Source organism: Rhinolophus hipposideros (assembly GCF_964194185.1).
Source record: "Rhinolophus hipposideros genome assembly, chromosome: 4".
Lineage (NCBI taxonomy): Eukaryota > Metazoa > Chordata > Mammalia > Chiroptera > Rhinolophidae > Rhinolophus > Rhinolophus hipposideros.
Window position 1 is genome coordinate 107,054,434 of NC_138050.1, and position 10,134 is coordinate 107,064,567.

General features: G+C 61.6%; 1 protein-coding gene across 1 annotated transcript in view; it reads right to left on the reverse strand.

Annotated features, from left to right (window-relative positions):
- Positions 1–9,693, reverse strand: part of ARHGEF10 (Rho guanine nucleotide exchange factor 10) — a 121,484-nt gene extending 111,791 nt beyond the window's left edge. Inside the window, exon 1 of the mRNA XM_081046174.1 lies at positions 9,675–9,693. The gene's annotated coding sequence lies outside the window, so the exon portion shown is untranslated. The remainder of the gene's footprint in view (positions 1–9,674) is intronic.
- Positions 9,694–10,134: the final 441 nt, after the last annotated feature.

A 10,134-nucleotide genomic window follows, 5' to 3' on the forward strand; every position in this document is an offset into this window, starting at 1 on the left:
TCATGTGATGTGATGGAGACTAGTTAGCAAGGGACCTCACCACCCAGTGCCCTCGCTCAAGGTCCCGGGGAAGCCTGGGAAGGCTGACGTCCCGGGGCAGGGCCGGGCTTCAGACAGGAGAGGCCTTGGGCACCGGACACGCATGCTGTCTGTGGAGGCAAGGTCCCAGATGGTCACGGCTGCACTTACAGAACTTGTAAACCAAGGGGCCACCAGGCTCGCCTGCGTCCCATCTCCAGGCTTTCAGTGGCAGGTGGAAATGTCAGCTGGCTCCCCCAACACTAAATACAGAGCTGGACAGAGGGCCTGTGGGGTGAACGGCAAACAAGCCGAAGCGCCAGCCTCTCGCGGCCCGTCCTCCCCTCCTGTGCAGGCTCCGCTCAACCTCTCCTCCTGCGGGTTCTGTGAGCCTGGCGCAGCCTGAGCCCCTGCCCACTGCCTCTGCGTGCCTGCTGCCCATATGCACCGCACCTGCTCACCACACCTGGCATGCGGTACAGAGAAAGCACTCACCAGGAGACAGCGCCACCAGTTGTGGGGCACCAGGGGACATGCTTGGTGACAAAAGGAGGCTGCAGACAGATCTAGAACAGCCACGCATGGAGCAGCACATCCTGCCTCCTGAGGACAGAGTTCCAGACACTCACTGTGGAGATCACTCTGCAAACCGCTCGCAGTTCATTTCCCTGCATGTTCTTCTCCACTCAGCTGCCCTTTGTGTGACTTTTATGAAGTTCAAAAGTGAAACCAAACAAGCAACGTGAACACCATCTGAGAGTCTGGCAGGGCTGGCTTCCGAACGGTGGGGTCCTAAGTACAGGGGGTGATGGTGGTGATGGCTTCACAAGTGTAGACAGATGTCCAGATTCACTGAGTTGTGCCCTTTACCCGGCACAGTGTATCGTGTGTCAACTCTACCCCAACAAAGCTGTGAAAGCCGAGGAGCTGGATCGTGAACAGCCTGGCCTGCAGGGCCCATTACAGCCTCCCGGCTCCCACACTCGAGGCAGAATTCTCCTGATTTTAACCCTTGCATTCTCGGGGACTCCAGTTACATGCTCATGTGTAAGACACAAATAGGTTTTAGGATCCAATCGCTATAACCAGTTCCCACCTACGTGACGACCGGTGCAGGGGGACAAGTGCTCGCCGGCGGGGAGTACCATAAATCCACCACCTGTGGGACACGAAGCATCCCCAGTGTCTACCTGCTAAACATCCCCTGCTGACAACAGGATAGGTGTCCCCAGTGCGGGACCTGAGTTCCTCCCTTTGCTCAGGCAGGTGACCCCGTGGGTGCTGTGATTTCCCAGCCCTCACAAACTTTCTTGCCCGTAGAACACCTTTGCAACACTTTCAGGGAGAAAACAGTGGGCAGTTATCTCCAGGGAAAGACTTGCGCAAGACTGGGACGTGGTCCTGGTGAGACAGGTAAGACACGACCCAGCCACCCCCCACCACCTGGAGCTCACCTCCACTCCAAGCTCAGGGCTGGGCTGGTCCATGGGCAGGGCTCCCGGGAGATTCCAGCACCCACATGCCCACAGCGCTGGTGACCACGCGTCTGCACCTTAGCCCAGACGGCCTGTCCCTCTCCATGTGAGGGTCCAGTGGGGAGTGTCTGTGGAGGCCTTGATCTGCCGAGAACTAGCAGTGCTGTTGTGGGGAGGAGAGGGCCTCGTGCTGCTTTCAGGCGGCCTGCCCCAAACAGTCCTACTCCCCACACCCATCCCTGCCCTCAGACAATGACGCAGGGCAGGCCAAAGGGACAAACGTGGGGAGAGGGGGAAGCAAACAGATAAGACTGGGAGCGCGAGGAGGGCGGGGGACACTGTGGCCCTTCAGATGGTCCTGCCATAGGGTGGGGGAGGGAGGACCGTCCCAGCAGGACACAGGGACCCTTTTGTTCGCTTGCAACGACAACCGAGCCGTTTTTCTGGCTCTGCTCCTTCTCCAGTGGGCGGAGAGAAGGGGGAGCTCTCAGGGGAGAAAGCAGCTCCCCAACTAAGGAGACCAGCACAAATGCAGGGAGGCAGGATGGATAAAACACCGAAATTTAAATGACTGGCATGTAGGCTCCCCTGGGGCCCAGCAGGCTGAGGCACAGGGATGGAGGGCGACCAGAGGGCGGTGTCTCTCTTCACACAGGCGTGGACCACACACCGACTCTCTCCCTCCCTTCTCCCCCTCCCTCCTTCTCCCACCTCCCTTCCCTTCCCCTCCCTATTCCTCCCCTCTTGCCTCCCCCCTGCCTCCCTCCTTCCCTTCTCCCCTCCTTCTCCCTTCTGTCCTCCCCACACCACCTCTCCTCCATTTGTACCCAGCTTCTGGCAGAACAAAGTTTGGATAGCTGCAGCTGGGAAGGAATGTCAAAAAAGGGACAGAGGGAGAGGATCCTCCCCAGTGATCTAGAAGGTTGTTTTCTGCTCCTGCCCAGAACAAGCTCTAATTCTCAGGGCCTCGGAGCACGGAGTCTTCAGGGCCTAAGACAGACAGCCAGGAATGTGCGGTGATTGGAGGAGCCCCAGAGGGAGGCCCGCCCCCAAACCTGAGTGTGGACACTCGGAGGGGCGGGGCGTCAGGGTGCGGAGGAGGCTGAGCCGCTCGGGCTCCGCAGCGGACCACCTGGGGGCCGTGCAGGAGGGGCACAGCGAGGCCAGAGGCGGGATGGGGCATGGGGGGGGCTGGGGGGGCGCTGAGCTGGACGACGCGGCTGAGGCCCAGCCTGGCTCAGCGACCAGATTCCCGAGCTTCTAGCTCACCCCTCTTCCTCGGCTGCCCGCCCACCCGTGGGGAGTGCGTTTCCTCTGGTTCACTTTCATGCCTCAGGCCTTATTCCAACCTGACCAAGCCCGCCGCGCTGACCACCACGGCTTCCGTCTCCTGGGTGTGAGGCTGACTCCCGTGTTACCCAGAAACACTGCGGCCGCGCGTGGCCCCCTCTGTCCCCCGTCCACACCCACAACACGTTGTCCTCGGCTCTTATCTAGCGATGCTATGACCCGTGTCCCGGCTCCTGCCACCTCCTGCCACCGCCCCAGGCCATCTCTGCGGCTCTGCGCTCCACTTCCACTCTCCAGTCTATCTTTATGTCAGTAAACAACCAGGCCGTTCCGGAGCCCGCAGAGCCCCACGCAAACGTCCAGAGCCTCGCGGTCATTGCAGGCGGTGCTGCCCTCTGACCCAAGGACCCGCTCCGGAAATTCTCAACTAGGGGGTGTCTGCAGACGTACCAAAGAGGCTCCCTTTTGTAATTCTCTACTTCCCTCACTGCCCCACCACCTTTCCCAGCCAGGCTTTTGTTACATGTGAAATAATATGGAACACATCTACCCACCCCCAGTTCCAGACACCGAGCTCCTAAATGCCGTGGAACTTCTTGGGGGACAGCAGTATCTTTTGTTCTAATGAGGTGACTCCTGGGTGGGGCCAGTCACCAGAAGGACAGGCCAAGATTAGCTTGGAACTTTGAGCCCCAATTAAGCCCCATCATCCAGAGAGGGGACAGGGGCTGGACACGGAGTCCGTGATGGGCCCTACCCACGGGAGGAAGCCTCCACGGAAGGAAGCCTCCGCGGGAATCCACAAACCACGGGATCCCAGGAGCTTCCGGGCTGGGAACGCCTCCCCATGGGGAGGATGACACACCCCAACCACAAGGGGACACAGCTCCGGGTCTTGGGACCAGCCCCCAGACCTCACCCTGTGTCTCTCTTCATCCAGCTGTCCATCTCTGTCCTTCACCACGGCCATTAATAAGCTGCTATTTACAGGGTTTCCCTGAGCTCCGTGAGCTCTGGAGCGCAAATGAACCAAACCTAAGGAGGGGTCAAGGGGCCCCCTGATCTATGGCGGACGGTGAAATGAGCAGATAACGGTGTGGGCTTCAGGCGGGCATCTGAAGTGGGATGGGGAAGGCAGTCTTTTGGATAGATAGCTTCAGAAGTGAGTTAAATCGTAGGACGTCCAGGGAGGCTTGCTTACTGTTGGGGGGACCCCCCATGTGGTGACCCAGTGTCAGAAGTGAGGTGCTCTCCTGAGAGTCCCGGGAAATAAACCCTCAGGATGGAAGAGCTGGATTTTCCCTCCACAGTGCGGCTCCAGGGGGCTCTCCTAGCACCCCTGTCCCCTGGAGCCCGCGGGGCGCTCCGTGCGGTGGGCGGTGCAGCGCCCTGAGTGTCCACGGCCAGAGGGGCTGGCCTGTGGGTCCCGGCGGGGGAGCCTGAGGTGATTAGGCCTGCGTTCGGGTTGGGGTGCAGATGGTGACGGGGTTGGGCTCAGGCTGACGTTGGGGTGTCTCCTCCCCACCCTTCCCTGGGGCACTGGGCTTGGGTAGACGACGGGGAACAATCTGTCCCGAGTCGGCCGGGTCCAGAGGGCTGTCGTCACCCCCGAGCTCCACCTGGGAGCAGAGTCGGGGACACGCGGCTCACGCGCTAGAAGTGTCCCGGTGAACGGGGTGCGCAACGAGGGTAGGAGCGGCCTGTGGCGGCAGCAAGGGCCCCGGGGCGCGCCCTACCCAGTCCCCGGTCGCCCGGCGTCCCCGCCGCTCTGCGACCTGTCTCCGGACACCTCGGGCGGGGCGCTGACGGCCCGGCACGTCCTGTCGGTTGTCGGCCCTCGGGACGCACTGACGGTCCTGGACGTCCCGCAGGCGGCCGGAGAACCGCGGGGCACACGCAGGGCTCTGGGCGCAGGCGGCTCCTGCACGGGGAGCCCACGGGGAGCGAGCTGTGGTCCCCGCCTTCGCTTGGACTCGGGCTGCCCAGCGCCCCGGCTCCCGTCGCGTCCCCCGTGGGGCCCCGCACGGAGGCGGCGACCCTCCCACGGTCCAGGGCGGCCCGTCCTGGGGGCCCCGAAAGACGCTCCGGAGACTCTGACGCGCGTACTGGGCGGGTCAGCTCCCGAGGCCCGGACCCCCGTCCCCAGCCGCCCGACGCGCCCCCGCGCTCCCTCCCGCTCCCCGCGGCCCCGCGCCCCGGGCGGCCCCTGGGTGCGCTCGCTCCGCGCTCGGCGCCTCGCCGGCCTCCCACCCCCGTGGGCGCCGTCCGCGCCCAGTCGGCCGTCCCCCGCCCGGATCCGGGGTCCCCCAACTCCGTCCTCTCCAGTGTTCCCCGAAATAGGACCTGGCCGGCCATCAGCGCTAATGCGTCTTTTGGAGCAGAAATGAATACAAGACCCGGTCTTGTACATTTACTGTATGATAGAGACCCGGTCTGGCAGTAAAACAAGACCGGTCCTACGTGAAGCTTCGCCCCACAGGACGCCCCAGAGCGGCCCGGCCGGCTCGTCTCCTTTCCGGGGAAGCGCGGCGCTCGGCCGCCCCGGGGCAGGTGTGCGGCTCAGGCCCCGGCTCGGCTCGCTCTGGCGCCGCGCCGCCCGCGGACCAACACCTGGAGCCCGGCCGAGTCCCGGGCCTCTCCCATGGTGGCCATCGCTTTGCGTCTCTCCCTCACCGCCACGTTTCCTCTCGGACCGACCATCTCCGTCCACTGCCTCATTTTCCATCTTTTCAGTCCCCTTCCGACCATGTCCGACGGTGGCCAGTTTCAAGGCCGAGCTACTGCCCCTGAAGAGGCAGCCCTGGCCCCGACCCCCGCCCAGACCCTCGACCCCGCCCCCGACCCCAGCCCCGCCCCCTGGCCCTCGACCCCGCCCCTGACCCCAGCCCCGCCCCTCCCTCCGCCCCTGACCCAGCCCCGCCCCCTCCCTCCGCCCCTGACCCCCGACCCCGCCCCTGACCCCGCCCCTCCCTCCGCCCCTGACCCCCGACCCCGCCCCTGACCCCAGCCCCGCCCCTCCCTCCGCCCCTGACCCCCGACCCCGCCCCTGACCCCAGCCCCGCCCCTCCCTCCGCCCCTGACCCAGCCCCGCCCCCTCCCTCCGCCCCTGACCCCAGCCCCGCCCCTCCCTCCGCCCCTGACCCCCGCCCCCTCCCTCCGCCCCTGACCCCAGCCCCGCCCCTCCCTCCGCCCCTGACCCCGACCCCGCCCCTGACCCCAGCCCCGCCCCTCCCTCCGCCCCTGACCCAGCCCCGCCCCTCCCTCCGCCCCTGACCCAGCCCCGCCCCCTCCCTCCGCCCCTGACCCCAGCCCCGCCCCTCCCTCCGCCCCTGACCCAGCCCCGCCCCTCCCTCCGCCCCTGACCCCAGCCCCGCCCCTCCCTCCGCCCCTGACCCAGCCCCGCCCCTCCCTCCGCCCCTGACCCCCGACCCCGCCCCTGACCCCAGCCCCGCCCCTCCCTCCGCCCCTGACCCAGCCCCGCCCCCTCCCTCCGCCCCTGACCCCCGACCCCGCCCCTGACCCCAGCCCCGCCCCCTCCCTCCGCACCCCCTCCCCAGGAGAGGCGGGGGTACCTGGGGGCTGGGCCGCCCTGGCAGGGGCCCGAGGGCCGCGTCCCGGTGGCTGTCACAGCGCTCGCCCGCTCTGCGTCACCGGCTTTCTACCCGGAGCACCGCGCCTTGGCGGGGCGAGGGGCCCGCCCTGCTCCCCGCTCGCCCCTTTCACTTTGCTGATGACGGCGCAGCCCCTGCCCGACGGCTGGCTTTTGCTTTTTTTTTTAAGCAGTCAGATGGATCAATTGGTCTTTTCTGTGAGGCTTCTCAATGTATGACGCACTTGGAAAAGCCTTCCCTATTCTGATAACACAAACTTTTTTATTCCTCTATTATTTCCACATTATTATTTCTCTATTATTTCTGTTTTTCTGTTTTCATCTTTGGTCCAGCTGGAATTTGTGTGTTTCTAAGGTGTCAGGTAGGGAGCTATTTTCTTCCTAGATGACTACCTAATTTTCAGGACCATTCACTAAAAACATCCCTCTTTTCCCAACTAGTTGCGATATTTAATCTTCTACTGAAATCACGTGGGTTTTTAGCTCTGGCTGGCGTGGTTATTAACCCGTCTGTGACCCCACGCACCAGTACTGTTCCAAGGCACACGTTTTCCACACGTGTAAGAACTTTGAGGCGGGCTGCATCTAACAAGTCACAGATGACGGGCAGTGTTTTCTTAGTGGTACACGCACCGACAACGCACCTGGACAACAAACAGGGCCCTAGAGCCAATGGAACCGTCATGACTGTGGCTTTAAAAGGCGCTACTGCCTTGTAGCCCAGCCACCCGTCGGTACTGGGGTACATAGAAAAGGCCAGGACACTTCCCCACGGACGATACTCTTCTTAGATGAGTTAAAGGCTGTTTTCCATCAGATGGTCAACAAGTTTTGCCTACTTGTGTCTTTACTTGGAATCAACTTGCTGACACCAGGTCCATCTGTCTTTTGTGAACTCGCCCAAAGCAAATGGCTCCCGAATTGGGAGCTGCAAGACAGTGAAGGCCAACGGCCCCCAAGCCCCGGGCCCAGTGGCCCCTCACACAAGTCGTCCTGGAACTGCACTCTGAACCTGGCCGAGCAGGGGCTCCACGCTGGGCATGACCCTCAAGGCCTGGATTGTCGCTCCTACCCGGCCTCTCCACTGACACATTTCAACCTGCTGGAGGACCTGGCTTGTCTTCTCTGGAGGGAGGGCCGATGACCAGAGAACGGCCACGCAGTGCTGCTGCCATCCCCTCCCAACCCCCAGCCCCCACTGTAATCAGGCCCTGGGCACTGGCCTTTTATACCCACCATGTGTTCCCTGGCTCCATGCGGGTCACCATGAGGTCTCCCAAACTTCACCCGGAACGCCTCCATCCCTGGGGGACTTCCTCAGTCGGCCCCTCCTGAGTCTCTGCAGGACTTGTCTCTTGACTGCCCTCCCTCCTCTGGCCCCTTCCTCCCGCTCCTCCATCCCAGATTGAACAACTGAGTGTGGGGGCAGTGACCTGCCCACGAGCAGATCTGACATACACATGGGGAAGCCCCCATGTCACTATTAAGAACCCATAAACCCTAGGGTTAGGGGCAGGGCAGAGAGCAGGCTCATGGTCATTCAGTCTGACCACTTCCAAAACTGCAGCTTTGTTCCTCACTGAAGTCCGCCTTGGGGTTTCCATGGTGACTGTCAACATGCCGCAGATCTGGGGATACAACCACTTCCTTTCCTCTGACAGCTTCCCCCATCTGATACCTGGTCACCCCGGACACACAGAGAGACCCCCCAGTCTTCACAGCAGGTGGGCTGCAAGCTAGATGGGGAGTACCAAACATTAAACTGAAAAGACAATCTAAAAAGCCATCACCATAGTGGCTCCAGATGCCCCTGTGGTCACTGTAACAGCAAGTCACAGGACACATCCAGGCCTGGCCACAGGAGGGGATATCCGAGGTGGCAGTGCTGAGTATGAGGGGGCCGCCCGAGGTCACCTTCCGGATGCCACATGCGTGCCCGTGGGCTGGCGGCCGTGACAGCAGCTCCTGTCATCTTAGAGTGCACCCTCCCCTGCTCTCCCTTCCAGACCAGCTCCCTGGGGGCGGCATGCACTCTGCCGTGGTGGCAACAGCCCTGTCACTGTCATCTCATCTTGCTGCAGGCGTGGAGTGTGCATGTGATGGTTGGACGTGTAGGGAAGCTGACCAAAGGAGGGCGAGGGACACTGGGAAAGCTGACCATAGGAAGGTGATGGTCAGATGTGTGGAAAACCTGATCAGAGGAAGTCAGGCCCATGGGAAACCCCACAGGCTTGGAACCAGAGGCCCTCAATCTCTCTGAAAGTGGGAGGGTGAGGCTGAGACAGGTGACAGTGTATCCAATACTCAGCCCTAGAGCGCTCCCCACCCTGGAGAGGAGGCTGCGTCCACCCTCTCCTAAGGTGCCGGGAGCATCAGAGTCAGAACATGAAGGATGGAGACTGGAGTAGAGTATCTGACCTGTGGAGGAGAGCTCTGTACCCCCCTCCTGGAACCCTGGGATCGGATTAGTGACAGGTCCACAGGAAGTCACCAGTCCCAGAAGGAAAGGGGGAGGACAGAGCATTGCTGTGAAGGGTAGTGACACAGGAGAGCTTGCAGGGCTGCTGGCTCCCAGGGTCACCACCTGGGACATGCCGACTACTCCTGCACAGGAGCCTGGGGGACAGATGATGGAGGAGGCTGCAAAAGGACACTCAGGATAAAAGCGCAACTCGCAGAAATGCCAGTCAGGTACCAGAGGGGTTACCGGTCGGTCGGGAGAAACAGTGAAAGGAGCTGAAAGGGGTTGTCGTGGGAGCAGGCGTCCCGGTGTTCCCGTGGCGTCAACAGAACGACTTCACTTTAAAGGTCACTGATAGGGTGGTTTGGAAGGAAATGAAGTGAACAGAAAGCGACAGAAGTTCCTCTGCCCAAGACTAAGATAACAACAAGCAGTAAGAGTAAAGGTGAATGACAGGCAGTTCAGGAACGTTCCCCACGAACCCAGCATTGTGTTGAGGACTCCAAACAGGTCAATACACCTAGTATATTTATGTCACATTACATTCATGTAATGTTTATAACAATGAAATGTATTCTTTTTGCTCTAGACGAACCTGTTAAGAGATGAGACAAAAGGTGCATGGGAATGGTGCTTTTAGAATATAAACGTACATATTACTGTCTTATTAAAGTGGACAATCTCAATTTGAGTAAGGAAACAGACAAAAGTCAGGAAGCTAGACTGAGGGGGTGAGGGATGTCCCCGTAAAAGAGGTTTCCCCCCAAATCTCTGACACGCACCACCCAGGTCCCTTCCTCGCAGCCCTCTGAACACTCACTTTTGCGTTGTATGCCGTTTGCAGCCACTTCCATTCCTGAGCCTCTCAGAACTGCTGGCGTCATTTTAAAGGATTAGCTCGGGTGGCAGCATGGCTTCTTCCGTGAAGCATTCGGTGTTCACAGCAGCCGGGCTGGGGCTGGGGACCAGGAAGGGCGCCTGGATGCGGGACGAGACCAGGCTCCAACCAGGACCCTCCGTCAGGAGTCGCTGAGCGGCCGGTCCTGTGACCCAGGACCCACGTCCCTGGGAAACCTCCCCAGTGCCGGGTCGGCGTGCTTCTCCTGGGATGCGCTTCTTCACCTGCGGCGACATCGACGCTGCAGGCCGTGACGGGCGCCACATGCTTCGCCCTTAGAGACACTGGAGGAAGACGCGGCCTGGCGCGGGGCCTCTGGGCGCCCCGTTGGTCCTGAAGCGACACACGGACAGTTCCCACGTGGTTCTCACTCGTTCCTCCA